This window comes from Rana temporaria, chromosome 9 (assembly GCF_905171775.1).
Source record: "Rana temporaria chromosome 9, aRanTem1.1, whole genome shotgun sequence".
Taxonomy (NCBI): Eukaryota; Metazoa; Chordata; class Amphibia; order Anura; family Ranidae; genus Rana; species Rana temporaria.
The window spans coordinates 148,878,898-148,901,571 of record NC_053497.1 but is presented as its reverse complement, the minus strand read 5'-3'; positions in this window follow the sequence as shown (position 1 = coordinate 148,901,571).

The following is a 22,674-nucleotide window of genomic DNA, read 5'->3' as shown; positions in this document are numbered from 1 at the left end:
TGTGGACTTTTTGGCACATTCACTCACATTGATTGTTTAGTACATTTGTTTTCACATGCACTCAGTGTCAGTGGCGTAACCAGAGTTATGGGCGCCCGGGGAGAAATTTTTTTTTCGCCCCCCCCTTATATAAACATCCACGTTTATATGTGCATAAACGTGGGGGACTTAAATATTTTGGAGCTTTTTTTTTTAAAACACCTACACTGACACTGACCTGACACCTACACTGACACCTACACTGACACTGACCCCTGCACTGACACCTGCACTGACACCTGCACTGACCCCTGCACTGACACCTACACTGACCTGACCCCTACACTGACCCCTACACTGACACCTACACTGACCCCTACACTGATACTGACCCCTGCACTGACACTGACCCCTACACTGACCGCTGCACTGACACTGACCCCTGCACTGACACTGACCCCTACACTGACCCCTGCACTGACACTGACCCCTACACTGACACTGACCCCTGCACTGACACTGACCCCTGCACTGACACCTACACTGACCTGACCCCTGCACTGACACCTACACTGACCTGACCCCTGCACTGACACCTACACTGACCTGACCCCTACACTGACACCTACACTGACCCCTACACTGACCCCTACACTGACACTGACCCCTACACTGACACTGACCCCTGCACTGACACTGACCCCTGCACTGACCCCTGCACTGACACCTGCACTGACACTGACCCCTACACTGACACTGACCCCTGCACTGACACCTACACTGACCTGACCCCTGCACTGACACCTACACTGACCTGACCCCTGCACTGACACCTACACTGACCTGACCCCTGCACTGACACCTACACTGACCCCTACACTGACACCGACCCCTGCACTGACCCTGACCCCTACACTGACACTGACCCCTACACTGACACTGACCCCTGCACTGACACTGACCCCTACACTGACACTGACCCCTACACTGACACGACCCCTACACTGACCCCTGCACTGACACTGACCCCTGCACTGACACTGACCCCTGCACTGACACTGACCCCTGCACTGACACTGACCCCTACACTGACACTGACCTGACCCCTACACTGACCCCTGCACTGACACTGACCCCTGCACTGACACCTACACTGCACTGACACCTACACTGACACTGACCCCTAAACTGACACCTGCACTGACACTGACCCCTACACTGACACTGACCCCTACACTGACACTGACCTGACCCCTACACTGACCCCTGCACTGACACTGACCCCTGCACTGACACTGACCCCTACACTGACACTGACCTGACCCCTGCACTGACACTGACCCCTACACTGACACTGACCCCTACACTGACACTGACCTGACCCCTACACTGACCCCTGCACTGACACTGACCCCTGCACTGACACTGACCCCTGCACTGACACTGACCCCTGCACTGACCTGACCCCTGCACTGACACTGACCCCTGCACTGACCCACCTAACTCCTACAGTAGAAGTCCATCCTCTGAGTCCTCCTTACCTGTGTCTGCTCTTCTCCAGAGACTCCTCCAGGACGGACAGGACCCCAGCACCGACGGAGTTCCGACTCTCTTCCCCGCCGGCCGCCAGCACTATCCACCCGCAGCTCACTTCATGCTGCAACTCCCCTCCACACAGTGGCAGCGCCGTACCGCAGAGCACCAGAGCGGAGGGGAAGACGGCGCCGGCGGCTTTCCGTGCCTGACGTCTCCCGCCGGCCGCCGCCATTTTCAGACTTTCCCGGCGCTCTGCGATTGGACGTATGGCGGTCATGTGCGGAGGCGGGACTTCCAGCCCCACTCCTCACATGACCCCCATATGCCCAATCACAGGGCGCTGGACATTAAACATTACACGCTGGCCGCTCGGAACATCCGGTGACACGGGAAATTAAAATTAGGAGGAGGCACGGAAAGTCGCCCCCCTAAATGGTTCGCCCAGGGCAACAGCACCCCCTGCCCCCCCCTTCCTACGCCAGTGCTCAGTGTGATACTGAGTTCTCTTCATCACCACTAGCGCTACATTTATATATTCACTACTTTTGCAATTTTGTCACATTTTTGTGTAGCAGCTTTTATTTTGTTTTGTTTAGACAAGTGCAATATTTATTTATTTTTTATCTTTACCACTTCATTACTGGGCACTTAAACCCCCTTCATGCACAGACCAATTTTCAGCTTTCAGCGCTGACGCATTTTGAATGACAATTGCGCGGTCATACAACACTGTACCCAAATTATATTTTAATCATTTTTTTTCCACAAATATAGCTTTCTTTTGGTGGTATTTGATCACCTCTGCGATTTTTATTTTCCTGACACAGCATGACAGCATATACGTATGGGAAGGCTCCGCCTCCCTGCCCAATCAGGACCGGTTATACTATAAAAGTAGGTCTCCTCCCTTACCACCGTATTCTCTGTCTTTACCTTCACTGCTACAGGCGGTTATGCTACTGCTAAGAAAGCAGGAATTTTTATTTTTCCCTCACCTGGCCGGACACTTCCCGCCAAGCCGCACAGGTTCAAAGCCTCTCCTGTGACGAAGCTCCCCGCTGTACAGGCAGTCCTGAACGCCTAATGGGGGAGGCCTCACCCCAGCAGGATCCAGGAAGATGGGGGTGAAGGCATCTGGTCTCTAGGGATTACTCCTGATGCCATGGATGGACATTCATTGGACTTTGTTTGGACATGAAGCATGCAGTGGTAAGACACCACATGGTGTACACAATTCTATTCAGTTACTGCGGCAAGTATGTGGTTAAACTTGCATTACTGAAGGGCTGTGGTTTGTGTCTGCAATACTGCTAATGATGAAAGCAGGTGCTGTGCTGGGCTGAGGTCCTCCTTTTAACTTAAGCCTGGCTTCACAGTCTTGATTTATTTTCTGCAGGTATGTGGTTAATTTGCATTTCTGAAAAGCATATATCACACATGTGAATGTAACGGGATGTCTGTAGTGTCACTCTGTTTACTAATATTAAACAGACTAAAAGAAGTGTTTGCAGCATTGCTGAAGCTTGAACTGATAACAGGTGATACTGAGAGCCCTTTCATTTTAATGCAGGGATTGGGCCTGCAGGATGGGCTCACTGTGTATTGAAGTTTGGTCTCCTTGCTGGTACATATGTCTAGGTATGTTTAACCTGCTAGTGCTAATGTCAGAGGACTATTAATTTGCGCTGCTTTCCTGTAATTACGTTAACTCCACATAAGGTAAGGCTGTGATGTGTTTATTTCTATGCATTTACATGTTGACCTTGGTGCTAAAATGTCAGGATCTGTTTAGTCACACTCCTTAGTACTTGTTAGCAATAGGTAATTGCTTGTGTTATTTGGGGTACCCCACAGAGAGATATGGGGTTTGTAGTGGTTACTATTTATTAAAATAACCCCAGGCATGGCTCCAGGCTTTCAGCTAATCTGTGAACCAGTAGCAATCAGCCTTCCTAGAGACCAGCAACTTTAAATGAAGGTGAGGGCAGGTAAGTATATGCTATATCCTAAAATAGTGCACATTATGGGCATAATCAGTGTACATCTCAAGCCCTCAACACCAAACACCAGTCTACCTGCTTCTGCGACAAGGGATCGATCCTCTTCAGCCCTGGGGAAAAAAAAACCCACAATGTAGCTAACTGCCAGGAATCGCTACAGGAATCATAGTGGTCTGGTGTAACTGGTGTGTCGGCCAGAATGCAAAACAAGGTTGCAGGCCAAAGACAGTGACAAATGGGCAGAGACTGAGAAGGCCTACAGTCACTAATGGTTCCATACCAAGCCTAATCAAACAACCATGCTTGTTTAAAGGCAACCTCTACCTGAGAGCTTGCTTCTGGAAAATCGCTCTGACAAGTTGGCATATCAGAAGCAAAAGACGGCGACTTTAACCCCATCCAAACTGACTGTGTGGAACTCAGGTACTAAGCTATTCAAGCAAAGGTGTACGTTTAATAAACCGTGATAAGCCGAGATCATGATGATCACGGCTGATCACTGCTTATCACAGAGCATTGCCGGTTTAATAAACTGTGATAAGGAGCAGAGAACACATTCTCCACATCACATCACATGGATGTTTTGTCACAAACGGCCAGTTTAATAAACCGTGATATGAAGATTTCACAGCTCTTCACCTGAAATATATCCCTTCCAGATTCACCAGCTCAGAGGTGGAGAATCTGGGAGAGAAGCTGGTGTGATAAGAGGAAGAAGGCTTATTTCTTCCTAATTTCAACACCAGTGGGTTAAAAATGAATATTAACAACAATATACACGTGTATGTATATGTGTGTGTGTGTGTGTATATATATATATGTGTATATATATATATATATATATATATATATAGATACTGTGTGTGTGTATATATATATATATATATATATATATATATATATATATACCGTATTTATCGGCGTATACCGCGCACTTTTTTGCCCTTAAAATTAGGGCAAAATTGTGGGTGCGCGATATACGCCGATACTTGCTTCCCGCACTGTGTTTGAACTTTGCCGCCGATCCCTGCTTCCCGCTTCCAGGCTCGGCTCCCTTCTAGGTTATGCGAGAGGAGCCGAGCGTGCTCGAGTGTCTGCGCTCGGTATATGTCGTCGGCGGCGGCGTTCAAACACAGCGCGGAAGCAGGGATCGGCTCAGAGACAGCGCAGGAGCAGCGGGGAGGACGCCGGACCGGACCAGACAAGGCCGCCGATGGACGCCAGGCAAGACACCAAAACTGTAAGTAATAAAAAATAAATAAAATTCAGGAATTTCACGTCCAGAGTAGGGGTGCGCGCTATACGCGGGTGCACACAATAGGCTGATAAATACGGTATATATGTGTGTGTGTGTGTGTGATATATATATATATATATGTATGTATGTGTGTGTGTGTGTGTGTGTGTGTGTGTGTGTGTGTGTGTGTGTATATGTATGTATATGTATATATATATATATATATATGTATATATATATATATATATACATACATACATACATACATACATACATACATACATACATACATACATACATACATACATACATACATACATACATAGCTTTTTTTCTCAGAAAATAGGTGCAGGAACTCAACCACGACCCCGTTCAGATTTCACAAACAGTAGAAGGGTCTTAAAGGGGCATTAAATACCAGAATTGCATTTCATACATAGTGCGGAGTTCAGGGGGGGGGGTTACACACAGAGTGCAGAGCTGTCACTTGTAAACACAGAAACCAGACTTTTGTGTTTACAAGTGATTGTGGTGAGCGGGCACCAAAGGGTCTGAGCCAGAGGTGGTGGAACTGAGTTCCCCCTGAAAAAAAGACCTGCATACATACATACATACATACATACATACATACATACATACAGTGTGTGTGTATGTATGTATGTATGTGTGTGTGTGTGTGTGTGTGTGTGTAATTTTATATATATATATAAATATAAATAGAGTAGTAGAGCAAAAGCACCAATTAAAGGTGAATAACCATCAGCGACCGAGTCCCTCTAGAAATAATTTTTTATATAATAAAACCCTTTTATTTATTTATTTATATATATATATATATGTTATCACATGTCTGAAAACATTAATTACATGTTCTTAAACTTTAGTTTCACTTTTTGAATTCGGCTGCACCATAATCTCACAATATCTCACGAGATTACAGGCAGTCCACCCACTTTTACACAGATCTTGGCTGTTTTCAGAGAAAAAACTTCACCTCTGTTCACCATCTGAGAACTGAAGTTCTCAGTTTATTAAACCGGCTGCAGAGGAGATAATTCTCCTCATGAGAACTGCCGTGAACTGCTGTGAACTGAACAGAGAAAAAACTTCACATTTTATTAAACGGACACCAAAGTCAGCTAAAGGGTACCTCTGCCTCAAGAGCAGCCGGCCAAACGGGCTTCAGCCGATTAACCAAGGGTGCTATTCTTCCAACAGAAGAAACAATATCCTTGCAGAGACCCTGGGACAGCAAATGGATCTGGAGATGAACAAGGTTCATACTACTGTTAAGTAGTGGTGTTGTGACCTGCGATTGGGCAGGATGAAAGCAGAGCTCTGGTCAGTGATAAGCTCTCTATGATGGCAAATCCTAGATTGAAAAGGGAATAGCCAATGATGCAGTTCAGTCACTGCGGATACAAGACTGTATGCTGTTTTCTCCAGAAATCATTGTGGCCAGTGAACCCTTATGGCCCCTCCCACAAGTAAACACATGCCGCTTTAAGTCAGAGTGGTGACTGTTCAAGTCGGATCTGGCGATATCTAGAAGGAAGATTAAGTCCTTACGTTATTCACCAATGACCAGAGGATAGCCAAAAGACTGACAATTAAAACGTGGGAGAACTATGGCGGAGAATAAAGAACCAATCTTTATTTGCCTAAACCCAAGTCGCCATATAGGGTCAGCTGACAGTTGGATGTAAATTTGAGCTTAGGATCCGTGAGACCTGTGCATTAAGGAAGCCAATGGAATTGTTTTCATTCCTCTACCAATTCATTGCATTCCCTCCATGATGCATCAGAGCACAAGGGTTATGATTACATGGTCAAAGTAAAACTTGAATAACAAGAGGATCCAAAAGAATGGCATGGGCCATCATTGCAATTAAGCTCTCCAGCCGTCAGTAAAGCCTGACCTCCACAAATCCTACTCCCAGGATTTTTAAGGAGTATTGTTCATAGCAGTGTGACCCCCCAAGTCGCTGCGACTTCAAGGTAGTCCCTACACTACATTTGATCCCACGGTGGTCTAAGTGGGGGCTGCGGACATCAAGAATACACAGGCATTGATTCAAGACGCATAGGAATCACAGTAAAACCGCACAATTTTATGTCGTAATACTGGAAACCTAGTCCAGTAAATCCAACCTAGGTGTGTGATGATAGGGGGTATTACCTTTGTATACCCTGTATGTTGTGGTCGTTTACAAGGGTGTGTGTGTGTATAAGGTATACACACTTCGAAATACCCATGTTTCAGCAAGTAGCTTCACTTGGCCGTCATAGTGCACTACGAGTTAAACTTGCAGACAGTGACCTTGCCACAATCTCCAGGCATTTCCTGGGATATTGGGTCCAGTAAGGGCCGACTTGCGGGCACAAGGACTTCTGGTAAGTCTTGTTTGAACAACAGAGTGAGTGAGTGACTTGTATAGCGCTGACAAATGCGAACCGAATCGCCTCAAGGTGCTTTTTATTCAGAGTCGTGCTGATCCTTCAGAAGAGTTGTGGCACAATGGCTTTCAGGTTCTGGGAAAGGTCCCAGTACAGACTCTAATGAAGTCGGGAGGAGCCATCATCGAGAGACCAACTAGGCTCATCACAATAATCACCTACTGGGAGGTAATTCTGAATCTGGAAAAAGTTAATGAACAAAAATAAAGTTACACTCAGAGCAACAGTGTAAGTATCTCATTTGAACAAATACTCTTTCCCATTGGTGGCATCCCACGGTCGCAAGAGCGATAAAGTAGCCTGTAATAACCCATGTGGTCCGAGGGGGCCCAAGCAAGGTTGACAACTGTATTAACTGGTTTGGTAGTAAAGAGAGACTTGCTTCCCGCTCGAGAAATGATGAGAAAAGTCCCCTCTTGGGGAGGTAGCTAAGCTAATCTTTCAGCATACCAATCATCACAAGTTGTTACTCGTTGGGTATTCATGCCAATGAAGGACAAGGTGTCCAAAAGCCAGAGTTACAGCGGTCGCAGACTGAAGTCTTTCCGAAACACAACAAAGAGAGCCTCAACTATGCTGAAAGGACTCAGCAAAATGGGGAAGGCCTATCTTCGCTGGCAAGAAGGAATGCAAAACGAGTCAACTTCTGTCAGAGGTATCTCCCAGCATGTTAGGTTAGGGTTTTCTAGAACTTACGGCCAGAGGGCGTAAGATACAAAGGCCGTTGGATGACAAGGGACAGTCTCAAACAAAAGACAGTCAAGGGATCGGCAACGAGTAAGGCGATCGAGATATTGGTCTGACAGTAACCTGGGTGGCTTCCCAGAGGTGGAAGCAAATAAACTAAGGACAGCCAACTGGGTCGGCAGATTAGCCAATACGTATATATTGCACAAACCTAAGAGTCTCCAGGATCCCTATCCGGATTCGTAGCCATTCGGTGGTGATATCGATAATTGCCCTGTAGTTTGCAGGCAATGATGCCCACGGGTACAGTCTCAGATCCGAGAACTTCCTATTCTCCTTCCTGAGATTCAACACCTCATACAGTGTGCCAACGGTATCTTCCGAATTCATACAAGTTATATCTAGATACAGGAGACCAAGAAGTGGAGGTCTCACCGTTAGTGTTTGAAATCTAATGGAGGTCAGAGCGCCTACTCCAGACTTCAAGTACCTTAGTTACGAGAAGAACCTACAGAATTTAAAGGATGGAATTCTCTGTTCCTTATTGGAAGGAATGAATTGTATACAAGAAAGCCTAGAGACGGCATTAAAGGATACTGGAATGCAGTCGTATCTTCACTCTCTGGGATCCAGTGACGGTTGCATATCTCAGCAACCAAGTCCGAAAGACCTAGGCAGGTTATTCTTTCCCCCATGGGGTCTTCCAAAAAGTGTGAGACACATTATCTCACTTTCCATTTAGAGGGACAAAACATCCTAAATATGGCCGGGAACATGGAATAAGTATTCCTTTTGGCAAATACAGTATGTAGAGTAGATCTAGAAAAATCTCAAACATCCAAGTGTCAAACCATAAAATACCATGTTGCTGAAATGATCAAGCAAAATGGCTCTAGTCTCTTCTTCAACACTATACAAAGGTTGGTATCTTTGCAACCTGGGTTAGATCATCGTCATCATCGAAAAGGAGGTTGAGGGGGGCGTGGCCTGGACATGGCTGAGTGAAGCTGTTTCTTCCTCGAGCTCCCGGCCTTGTCCTCCCCTATACCGGCCAAAACACCACTAAATTCGGCATGCAATCGGCCAAAAAGCGTAGCATTAAAGCTACTACCCGGGTGACCAGATCTAACACTCCGTCCGGAGATTTGCACCGGTATTTTCAGCACCAACAGCGGATATCCCCGGGAGCCAGAGCAACGGCGCCACGCGGTGCGGCGCCTGCAGTCCGGACAGAAACCCTGGAGCGCGGTGAGTGGACTCTAGCCCCAGCGACACCGGACTTACCTTCAGGCTCTTGAGCACCACTGAGCCTCGCTGACCTTGGCATGGAATCCCCGTCCTCCTCCCCGGGGGGCTCCCCGGTGGAGAGAGAAATCCGGGCCCTGCTTGAGGCCCTCACCACGCGGTCGGACATAGAAGCGCTGATCCTCAAATTGGAGGAGACCCACCGCCGAGACTTCCAGGAGGTGAAGGCGGACGTATCCTCCCTGGCGGAGAGAGTGACGACGGGCGAAACATCATTCACGGCCCTGGAACAGCGGGTGTCAGGCCTGGAGAGAGCGAGAGACCAACACAGGGACACGGCGATTGCCCTGCAGCTCCACCTGGAGGATGTGGAAGACCGGAGCCGCCGCAACAATCTGCGGCTACGGGGGCTACCCGAGACGGTAGATGCGGAGACACTGGAGGGGAAACTCCAGGAGCTGTTCCGAGAGGTGCTGGGGGAACCGCTGGAGGTAATCGAGATCGACAGGGCGCACCGCGCTCTAGGCCCCAGGATGGCGGATCAAGACAGGCCGCGCGACGTGATCTGCAGATTCCTCAGATATGCCCAGAAGGAGCGAATAGTGCGAGGCGCCTGGGAACATGAGGAGGTGACGGTGGAGGGAGCACGAATCACGATCCTGCCGGACCTATCCAGGGCAACACTTCGAAGCAGGGCAATGCTCAGACCCGTATTAGACCTCGCGAAGCAACTCGGCTATACCTACCGGTGGGGTTACCCACTGTCTGTCACCTTTAGGAAAGAAGGAATGGCCTACACCCTGATGACTCCGGTGGACCTGCCGGGACTGTTCCGGTTCTTGGGAGCTGAGCCTGTATCGGTGCCAGACTGGCTGCAGATCCTGCCGCGTACGATCGGGAGATCGGGGCCTTCCAACTACAGAGCAGCCGCACAGCCGAGACAGCGCAGACAGAACAGACGACGGCAAAGAGCACCATCGGGAAACGAGCCGCAGGGATAGCGTGAGTAGACCCTGTATGGTGACCCATTGTTTGACCCCCCCTCTCCCTGAAACTGAATGTTAACTGCCATGACCAGACTGTCATCAGGATTACTTTTTTCCACCCGCATTGTCAGCCCTGGGTAAAGAGGGAGCGCCCATAGACACTGCTCTGGCCCGGCCATTCTCCCACTCAGAACCCACTACGGTTGTTTAATGTTAAGCGGGGGGTGGGGGAAGGCAACTAACCCCTGTAGGCCACATAAGCATGCCCGGGCTGCAGAGACCCCTTGCCCGACCTGAAGCTGGTGCTCCCCTGCCGAGGTGATGAGATCACTCGCCCTCCTGACCCCACCTGACAAGCGGGGACTCCCCCAATCTTCCACCCCACTAACGGGCACGATGATTGTGAGCAGACCCTGGATGGCGTTCCAGTGCATGACCCCCATCTTCCTGTGACTGAACTCGAGCTGCCATATTCGGGCCGGCATCAGATTCTCTTTCCTCCCCCCGCGCCATGTCAGACCAGGGAAAAGAGGGAGTGCCCGTGGACTCTGTTTTAGCCCGGATGTGTTCCCACTTTGAACCCACGCCAGTTATTTGATATTAAGCGGGGGGTGGGGAAGGCAACCAGCCCCTGTAGGCCACATGTGCATGCCCGGTCTGCAGAGGCCCCTTAACCAGTTTGAAATTGGCACTCCCCTGCGGAGGAGATGGGTCCTCTCACCCTCATGACCCCTCCTGACAGGCAGAAACTTCCTCGAACTTCCACCCCACAAGGGGACATGATATGACCCGCCCATGCTGGTAACGGGACATGCTAGCACCACCCCACGGCCCCCTTCTCAGTGACACTTGGAGCCGCTACCCAGTATGAAGGGAGGGAGGCGAAAGATCCCCCACCACCGGACCAACAGGTACGCTGAGGCGTAGCTAAGCCCTCTGAGGGCCTGGACAGTGGCCATGCGGGGGGGAGTTGAGGGGACCTGTAGGGTGATGGGAGGACACCATTGCACTAGGGACCATTGTGATGTTGGGGGAGGGAATGTTGAGCGGTTGCTCGGTGTGGAGGGGGGATCTCTCATTTAGGGAGGATAACTCGGCGGTCTTCCTGTGCCTTATTGGCCGGGACGTGGAGGAGGGGAGCGGTGGTATTTTTTAAAATAAAAGGGGAGGGGGAGATAACATGGCTCACCACCACTCTGCCAGTTCTAGTTAGAAACAGCACCACATGCATAGAGCACAACAGAGGGGTCCCCCTCATACGGGGATTAATGACACTTCAAGCTGAGGAAAGAACTAGAATGCCCTGTTGACTTTGGGTTGCTATGTACCATGTGATGCTGTGTTGTTCTGTTCTGCTTGGGTTTTTTTTTTTTATATTATGAATAATCTGATGTTATACTACACCTGGAATGTTTGATGACTTAGATTGCACTGTCAACTTGGGCCCCAACATCACCTATGGTCGGGGGGGGGGGGGGGGGGGGGACCCGGGAGCTCGCTTTTGCAGACCCTGTCCTACCCACCTACCCACTTAGGCCTGCGCTCGGTTCCCAGTTTTTAACTGGAGAGCGCCTTTAGCTGTTTAGGCTAAATTAGACTCTTTCTCTCTAGCCACACACTCTGTTGGTGGCCTCCTAACTTGAATTCTTCCTTTCCCCTATTCCCCTCACTCTCCTGACACTTCTTACCCACCCGACCCCCTATATCCGAGAGGGTTGACCCCCACCCCACACCTTCCTACCCCCCTCTGACCCAAGGGGACACACCCTCCCCGAGTTCGCGGGCATGGACAGGCTGACTGTGGTGTCATTGAACGCCAAAGGCCTGAACATCCCGGAAAAGAGGAGAATGCTCCTGAGTGATATGCGTCGCTTAGGCGCGAACGTAGTGTTACTACAGGAGACGCATTTTAGAGAAGGGAACATACCTATGCTAAAAAGTAGACACTATCCCACGGTATACCACTCAAACTATGCGGCAGCAAAATCCAGGGGGGTTTCCATACTACTCTCAGCTAGAGTCCCCTGGTCGTATGAGGATGTTAAATTAGACACGGAGGGACGCTTTCTGTTCCTGAAGGGCAGAATTGGACAGGTCCAGGTTACTATAGCGAACCTCTACGCCCCAAACGAGCACCAAGATACTTTTCTGTCCAGACAATTAAAACAGTTAATGCGATACGCGGAGGGACAACTAATTATAGGAGGCGACCTTAACATTCCTTTGATTCCTGAGGAGGACACCTCGACAGGGCTCTCCTCTACCTCCAGAGACTCCCGTAAACGCATACACACGACGCTACACTCGGCACAGCTAGTGGACGCCTGGCGTCTTCTTCATCCTGGAGAGAAGGACTACACCTTCTACTCCAAACCCCATGTATCCTATTCCAGGATTGACTACTTCCTGATACCTCAGACATCTTTCGGCAGTGGAGGACGTGTCGATAGGGTCGATAACTTGGTCCGACCACGCACCGGTCACGCTAGTGTATGCCCTGACAGATGCACAGACGGCCCAGACACGTCCCTGGCGACTTAACGAGAGCCTGCTACAGGACGCTGATACCATGGCAGAGGTGGTAGAGGAGGTGAGACATTACTTTGACTCTAACACCACACAAGACAGCGATGCGGGAGTAGTTTGGGAAGCCCACAAGGCGGTCATAAGGGGGATTCTAATCAAACATGGGGCCAGACTGAAGAGACTGAGAACAGACCAACTCAACAAACTGCTCGTTAAGTTGCAGTTACTAGAAACCCAACATAAACAGTCCCAGACGCCCCAAGTGAACTCTGAACTAAACACCACTCGCACACAGATCACGGATCTGTTACATTTCAAGGCCAAAGCGCGATACAGATATGTAGGCGACATGGTTACGAATCGGGCAATAAATGCGGGAGAATGCTGGCGCAAGCACTCCGTACACAAAACGCGGCATCATACATACCGCACATAGTCACACGCGGAGGACGAAAGGTTTCCACCCCTCAACAGATTTCCCAGGAATTCAAAAATTTTTATACGAACCTGTACAATCTCCCCCCCCCCAATCCCAGAACTTGACTCGGACCAGACGACGGAGTATCTGACTTCCTCCAGCATGCCGACCTTAACAACAGAAATGAGAGAAGAGCTGGAAGAGCCAATTACCCTACCAGAGATACAGATGGCACTAAAATCTTCCAAACCAGGGAAGGCCCCGGGCCCAGACGGTCTTACGGCCACATACTACAAGACCCTGCTGCCATCTCTGGGGAGCCATTTGGTGAGCCTGTTCAATGCCTTGGACAGAGGGCGCGTTCCATATATCCACTCTGCAGGCGCAAATAGCAGTGATCCATAAAGAGGGTAAAGACCCGGGTCAATGCGGCAGTTATCGACCCATTTCACTGCTGAACACTGACATCAAGCTGTTCACAAAAGTGATCGCCACGAGAATTCAGAAGTATCTCCCTGGTCTTGTTCACCTGGATCAAGTGGGCTTTGTCCCAACCAGGGAGGCCAGGGACAATACGACCAAGGTATTGAACCTGCTCCACGTAGCTAATAAAACAAAGGTCCCCTGTGTTTTTGTAGGGACGGACGCCGAAAAGGCATTCGACCGGGTGAGCTGGAGATTCTTATTCGCCACCTTGAGTCACGTAGGGATAGGTCAGAAAATGATGCGATGGATAACTGCGGCCTATACGAAACCAACGGCCAGAGTAAGAGCAAATGGAACGCTGTCAGACCCATTTCCGATCGCGAATGGGACCAGACAGGGATGCCCGCTGTCGCCCCTCCTATTCGCCCTGATGCTAGAACCCTTCCTACGGCAAATACGGCGGAACCCAAATATTACGGGAATCGAGGTCGGAAACAATCAATACAAAGTCTCGGCCTATGCTGATGACATGCTGTTCTCTCTGACTAACCCGTCGTCGTCCCTTCCAAATTTGATGCGTGAATTTGACTCCTACGGCAAACTATCGAACTTAAAAATTAACCTGTCAAAGTCAGAGGCGATGGGGGTGGGAATATCTCAACCACTACTGACCCGACTTAAACAAAGCTTTCATCTAAAATGGACGGACACAGCACTAACGTATTTAGGAACACGGATCCCATTACGACTGTCTAATATATTCCAACTTAATTTCCCTCCATTGCTTAAGACAGTCCAGCAACTGTTGAACCACTGGACCGTCGGATTACATTCCTGGTTCGGTAGGTGCAACATTCTGAAGATGTCCATTCTGCCCAAATTCGTGTACTTGTTGCAAGCCCTCCCCGTACATGTCCCCTCGGAATTTTTTAGGCAAACACAAGCCGCGTTCGGAACTTTTTTGTGGGCAGGGAAGCGATCTCGGGTAAATAAAGCCGTCCTCTCATTACCCAAATCATGTGGTGGCCTAGCCATGCCAAACATCCGAACGTATTATCATGCAGCGCAGTTAAACCGACTCATAGACTGGAATCGACACAGTTCGCTCAAACTTTGGCCACAATTAGAGCAGGCACAATGTGACATTATGCTACGACGTGCTCCGTGGTGCCGTCCCCTACAACAAACAGACGTACAACACCACCCGCTGATAGGGAATACTACAAAGGTATGCGCTAGGCTGTTAGAACAGTACCGCCTGACGTCAGAGACCTCACCGCTACGCCCAATTCTGGGCAGCCCAAACTTTACACCAGGACTTAGAGACGCCAAATTTGCTGCGCTCCGCGAGTCGGGGACTTTTCAAGCCTCACACTTCAGTGAGATGGGTCGATGGAAGACGACGGCCCAGCTGATGGACCAGTCCGGTCAATATCAGCTGGATTTTATGAGAGCCAGCCAGCTGGACCACTTCCTCAGAACCATCCCCCCACCACCCGCCGGGCATACTCTTACGACTTTGGAGGAGATGTGCGGGGAGTCGGGGGCGCTACCTCACGCCCTGTCCTTACTACATACACTACTGGTGACACCCGTAGAAGGGTTTCAGATACCTAGCCTTGATAGATGGGAACTAGACTTGGGCTACCAGCTAACGCCCGCTAAGAGACAGCGGATACTCACATTTACACATAAATCATCAATTTGCACCAAGGTCCAGGAGACCAACTACAAACTGCTGACAAGGTGGTACAGAACACCAGACCTATTGCACAAATTGTTTCCGGACACATCGGACCTCTGTTGGAGGTGCCGATCAGACAGAGGGACACTATTACATATCTTTTGGTCCTGCCCACTCCTCAGACCATTCTGGGAGGGGGTAAGGCGAGTTACACAAAAATTCACGGAGCGCGAAGTCCCAGATGACCCAACGTATTTCCTGCTCCACGCAACCTCTACCCCAACGCGTGTATACAAAAAGTCGGTGGTGCGCCACTTGCTGGACGCAGCCAAGGCCTGTGTCCCACTGTGCTGGAAATCCCCCAACCCACCGACAGTGGCCATGTGGCTGCGGAAGGTGGATGAGATCGGGTGGATGGAGGATCTAGTCCTGTCAAAGCAAGATAGGAGTGAACTCTACTCCCAGACCTGGCAATTATGGACAATATTTAAGTACTCCGAGGAGGGCCAGGCCCTTAGAGGAGAACTACCGCCACCCCCTGGTCAAAGCCTGCCCCCCCCCCCCCCCCTGGACATGCAGCCCTGACGGCGGAGGCCGCCACGGTGAGAGGAATCACCAGGCAGTGATGTTGGTCCATGCTCGCGAACCCCCCCCCCCCTCTCACTCCCTCACCCTCCACTTATCTTCCTAATCCCTCTACTACTTTTCTCCCTCTTCTCTTTTATTTCTCTATCTCTCTCCTCATTATCTCTGGACTGCTCACTGAGCAGCACCCAGATTCCTACTTCTGTTTTCCTATATTCTAATACACTCAGAAAAAGGAAATTGTGGAGGACTGGCACACGGTTCCATAGTACCCGGCCGCAGAAAGATACCACAAGAGCACTGATTGGGATGGGATGCCGGTTTTTGAACTGGGGGCGGCGATGCGAGACGGATGGCAAATAGCCTCCCGTTCCGTGCGCTGCTACCCCCGACCGGGAGTGGTATCTCCACAGGTAGCTTAAAAGTTTTCGCAGAACATTTTTATGTAACTGCCATGTTTTGTATGTGTGCCTCCATATAACAACTGTTGTACTGTTTACTAGCTGTGGTCCTTGTGGGCCGGTCTTCTATTTTGTATAAATAAAAAATTTTATAAAAAAAAAAAAGAAAAGGAGGTTGAAGAAAATTGGCCCTTCTATGAGAAAAACGGTAGACTCATCAGGCCTAACGGCATCGGAAAAGGACAATCTCGCTGTCCAACGAAGACAATCGCAGTTGTATGGATAAAGTTAGTCAAAGCCTAGATGGATAGGACGAATACATCAGAGGAGGGCAGAGACAGCTCTTCCAAACTGGTGGCGCATCCATATACGGAACTCCAAAATAGTTCCTCCAGAGTTAATATAAAAACTACGACCTGGGCTACATTCAACACATTGGGGTCCATTCTGGTGGACCCAGCAGTCGTAACTACAATACATCTCAGTCGTTAAAGAGGATAGATCTAATCCTCTTAAACACTTGAGCAGTACCCACCCTTGTTGTCTGGTGATTGGTACATCCCATACGTATATGCTGTCATGCTGTGTCAGGAAAAGGGAAAATGTTATACTTACCTAATGGTAATTTTCCTTTCCTGATGCAAGCATGACAGCATATAGGTCCCCTCCCCCTAAAAAAACAGTGAAACAAAGATAAGGGCCTTGAGCATCCAAGAGAGGCCTTCCGCAGTGATACTAAAGTACGAGAATGCGGTGGTAAGGGAGGAGACCTACTTTTATAGTATAACCGGTCCTGATTGGGCAGGGAGGCGGAGCCTTCCCATACGTATATGCATCAATGCTTGCATCAGGAAAGGAAAATTACCGTTAGGTAAGTATAACATTTTCCCTTTTTTGCGCTATAAACAAAAAAAGAAAGAAAATTTGGAAAAAAAACACTATTTTTTACTTTTTGTTATAATAATATCCAATTTTTTTTTTTTTTTTTATATTTTTTTCCTCGTTTTAGGCCGATATTGCGACGGACATATCGGACACTTTTGACACAAATTTGGGACCATTAAAATTCATACAGCGATCAGTGTTATAAAAATGCACTAATTACTGTATAAATGTGACTGGCAGGGAAGGGGTTAACACTAGGGGTGAGGAAGGGGTTAAATGTATTCCCTGGGTGTGTTCTAACTGTGTGGGGGGAGGTGACTGACTGGGGGAGGTGACCGATGCTGTGTCCCTATGTACAAGAGACACAGATCGGTCTCCTCTCTCCCAGACAGGACGTGGAGCTCTGTGTTTACACACAGAGCTCCACGTCCCTGCTGTCACCGCCGATCGCGTGTACCCGGCGGACATCGCGGCCGCCAGGTACACGCATCGGCTTCCCAGCGATGCGCCGGCACAGTGTTTACCCGCTGCGCGCCTCCCAGTGGCGCTCGCGGGTAATGCACAGAAAAAGACGTCCACTCGGCACTTGAGAGCCACGCTGTGAACGTCTTTTGTCTATAGCGCGGATCTCAAGTGGTTAAACTGCTGACCCGCTGGTACAGAGATCCGGCCGCCTTGGCAAAAATGTATCCGTCAGCCTCTGATGCCTGTTGGAGGGGATGTGGGCTTTGAGGTACCTACCTACATATTTGGTGGGAGTGCCTGAGGCTTCGGCCCTTCTGGCAGGACATTAGGGCCCAGATAAAAGCTATCTTAGATATAGACATGCAAGACTCCTCGTTGGAGTTCTTACTCCACACCTCTTAGCATCTGCAGTTAGGGCCCTTTCACATGGGGCGGATCAGTAATGATCGCTCAGTTGATCCCCGCTGAGCCGGCGGATGACAGGGCAGTCCCCGCACACTGTGCAGAAACCGCCCTGTCTTTTCTCCGCTCTCCCCGATTTAATCCGCAGATGGCTGGAAAAATAGGGTTTTCCTCCGTCTGCAGAATCAGAGGAATGCGGAACCGGGCGAGATCGGATGTCAGCGGAAATTCATCCGCTGACACCTGCGATCTCATAGGGACCCATGTATGCCTCTTTTTCATCCGTACACGGATGGATGAAAAAGTGGACATATGGTCCGCCGCTGTGAAAGGGCCCTAAATCGGTTCTGCCACACCTTTTTAAACGCCGCCCGATTCCCAAACATTGGAAATTGACTCATGTTCCTGGACGATCCGATTGGGTACGTTTAGTCAACACTATTATGGGGGGCGTGGCCAGGACGGTAAGGAAGATGGACGCTTAATCACTGAGCTCCAGCCACCTCAGAGAAACACAGCGGCATTAGCGACAGATTTCGGCCCCAAATTGAATCGGATAGCATGGGGACTGCTTCCCGAGGCTCCTCAGGTTCACGGTCTCGTTCCCCGCGCGAAAACACCGGGGCACAAGGACAGTACATCCCGGACCTGTCCCGCACTCCCCGAGGAAACATGGCGCCGACTCAGAGGATCTCCTCAGGAATTTCCACAGCTTTGAGGTGAAGCTTGGTTTGCTGTGTTTTTTCCAACCCCTCGAAATTTTTTGACACTGCTTGGGGACGTCCCTAAGGTCAATGCTGCTGTGTCCGTCAATGAACGGAAGAGAAAATAGGATTTTTGTACTCACCGTAAAATCCATTTCTCTGAGTTCATGGACGGACACAGCACCCACCCCTCCTTTGTTTGTACTGCTTGTTTACGAACTGAGGCTGCATGATGCAAGAGAGTGGGATGTACCCGGAGGACCCGCCCCCTGGGAGGTGCTGTACTGAGAGAAGTGTTTTAACACTTGAAGTGCTGTTTTTTCTGCCTAGTCGCTCCTGAAAGGAAGGATATATAACCCTAAGGTCAATGCTGCTGTGTCCGTCCATGAACTCAGAGAAATGGATTTTACAGTGAGTACAAATATCCTATTTTTTTCCATAGAAAATTACTTAGAACCCCCAAACATTATTAGCCGGATTCAGTAAGACTTACGATGGCGTATCAGTAGATACGACGTCGTAAGTCCGAATCCGCACCGTCGTATCTTTAAGTGTATTCTCAAAATGAGATACGCTTTTTAGTTGCTAAGATACGACTGGCGTAAGTCTCCTACGCCGTCGTATCTTAGCTGCCTATTTACGCTGGCCGCTAGGGGCGTGTACGTTGATTTACGCCTAGAATATGTAAATAAGCAAGATGCGCCTATTCACGAACGTACGCACGCCCGTCGCAGTAAGCTACGCTGTTTACGTAAGTCGTTTTTCAGGCGTAAAGATAAACCACCAAAAAGATGGTGTAGCCCATGCAAGGAAGGTATGGACGTCGGAAGTGCCGTTGAATTTTACGTCGTTTACGTAAGTCGTACGTGAATGGGGCTGGGCGTAGGTGACGTTCACGTCGAAAGCAATGAGTATTTCCGACGTGATTCTGAGCATGCGCCGTACGAACGGCCTTCATTTACATGGGGTCACGATTCATTAACATACAACACACCCCCTACCTGCCTATTTTGAATTAGGCAGGGTTACGCCGGGCCATTTGCGCTATGCCGACGTAACTTAGGAGGCAAGTGCTTTGTGAATAGAGGCCCTGATTCAGATACAATAGTGTATCTCTTGGCGGGCGTAACGTATCTGAGATACGTTACACAGCCGTAAATTAGGGCGCAAGTATTCAGAAAGAACTTGCGCCCTAAGTTAAGGCGGCGTAACGTATGTGGTCCGGCGTAAGCCCGTGGAATTCAAATGTGGATGATGTGGGCGTGTTTTATTTAAATTATTAGACACTTACGCCGGTCGGATCTTAGGGAAATCTATGCGTAATTTATTCTATGAATCAGATACGACTCCGCAACTCAGAGTTACGACGGCGTATCCGGAGATACGCCGCCGTAACTGCTCTCTGAATCCGTGCCACAGTACTTGCCTCACTATTTTGTGTCGGCGTAGTGCAAATGGGATGCGCTACGCCGACCTAAAGAAGCGCCGCTCTACCTGAATCCGTCTAATTATATATATTTTTTAGCAGAGACCCTAGAGAATAAAATGGCAGGCATTGCAATATTTTATGTCACACAGTATTTGCGCAGCAGTCTTTTTGGGGGAAAAAATGCACATTAATGTATAAAAAATAAAAAAAATTAAACCGTAACGTTTAACCCATTTTTTAAATTTTTTTGTATAACATGAAAGATGATGTTACGCCGCGAGAATCGTGATCTTTTTTCTAAGCCAAAAAATTGTGATTCTCATTTTATCCAGAATCGTGCAGCTCTACCAGCCACCCAAGGAGAGAGAGCAGCAGTGTCCGGTGTTTGTTACAGAACGTTTCATACTGGAGAGATCTGTGAGAAACGCACAAAGCACAAGACTCAGGTACAAATAGACAAAATTTGCTTATCCCAAAGTTCAGCTTTAGGGTATTTATAGTTAAACATTTCTTATTTACAGGAACTGTAACAGTTTTTTTTTTTGTGTTATTTTTTTATAAGCATGTGAGTTAGAGCCGGTTCACACTTAGGCGGCACGACTTCGGGGGCGACTCCGCAAGGTGTCCTGAAGACGACTTCAGTGGCGACCTGCAAAATGACCTCTGTATAGAAGTCAATGCAGGTCGCCCCGAGCCGCCCCCGAAGTTGTACAAGAACTTTTTTCTAAGTTGGAGCGACTTGCGTCACTCCTATTAGAACGGTTCTATTGCATAGAACGGGATGCGACTCGTCAGGCGGCTGAGCCGCCCGACGAGTCGCCCCAGTGTGAACCAGCTCTAAAACTTGCTGTGAATTATCTGATCAATATGTTTATGTTAGGGGTAGCCATATAATCAATATATAGATATATAGATAACTGAATCCAAAAATCAAAGTGTGGGACTTTATATGAGAATGTGGCCCTGCGGCACACAAATCTCCATCCCTGGTAATATGAACAAAGAGGGACTAATGGGGACTAGGGAAAATTGGGACTTTAAATTAAACAAAACATTAAGGGCAGAACAAATCAGTGGGTAAATAAAATAGGCTGTTTATTAGTAGCACATATGGATACGTTGCATTGTAGATACATAGTAATAAATAATATGTTAAAATTCATAGTGGGAACATGATCGATCAGTTATAAACATTCCAATAATATCATGATAGCCAAAGTAACACATGATAAACGATGTAACCAGCATGGATGCATGGTAATTATACATGGTAGATCAATAAGTATGTTAAAATGCATGATGGAGAAATGACTGATCGACCTCGATGAGTTCCAATATAGACATAGTAAACAATGTAACACATGGTATAGACTGTGATCAACAGCAATCAGTAGTAGTTGTTAACAGTAAAATTGAAAAATAATAAAAGCATGATCTGTCAATCATGACAGGTAGTATTTGTAACAATGTAGCAAATAATAACCAATGTAGCCAGCAATGTTGCATGGTGGGTATGCATGGTGATTCAATAATTACATATAGAGTATATAATAGCATGACTAGGCGATCATGGAAAGTTGCAAAAATGACATGGTAAACAATGTAACACATGGCAAGTACTGTGATCAGCAGTGTATCCAAATTGATGTAGATTCATAAAAAATATATAATATAGGGTACATGATTCGAACATTCAAATGCCCATGGTGGTATCCATGATTAGAGTGACATATCATCTATAGGGTAAGCTCGACGCGTTTCGTGGATAATTTCCACTCATCAGGAGCAAGTAGAGGCTATGGATACCTATAGTAAAAGATAAATGGTAGTAGAATACTAGTTAGGGGTAAGTAACTAGAAAGGGAAGAAGGGGAGCACGACTAGGTGGTCCAAACACTCTTACCTATGGTAATTGGTAGAACAAGATAGGAGGTAAAATTGTTGATCAGAGGCGTCAGACAAGGGGGGGTAGGTAATTACCCCACGGGGAGCTGACGTGGAGGCAGATTGGCGGCAACAGGGATCCGATCTCAGGATGTAGAGTGATGAAATGGTAGCATGATCCCCGACAGGGGTGGGCGGCGGCTGGGTTGACCCCCCCCAAAGGTCTCAGGCTTCACCATGCACGATGTAGACTTTGTTTCTCCTCTCGTCCGAGAGTGTATGTTAATGGACCAGAAAGGAATGCATCCTTAACCCTTTTCCATTCCCCTCCACCCCCCCCCCCCCTTTTGTTAGCGTTGTATTTTTACGCCATGTATTACTTCTCGGATTTCGTCCGTCCTTTATGCGAACTGTTATGTACTGTAGACTATGCACTTACTGACGACATTCTGCGTAGTGTCGTTTCAGCTGTATGTATGCATATTGTAACTCAATAAAACGTTTATTTAAAAAAAAAATGAAATGGTGAGTGCCTTGTCCAAGGGTGGGTGGTGAGTATGAGCCCGAATTACACACTTAGGCTATGCTTCCTGCTTTTCAGGTCTGCACAATAGTTGTACTTTACTGCTCCTTCTTATGTTGTCCAAATTATTGGAATCAGTGAACTTTGTGTTTGGTTGATGCATATTTTCCAACTTTTGAATTTGAGAAAGAGGGACAATTGTTAAAAGGGCTGAA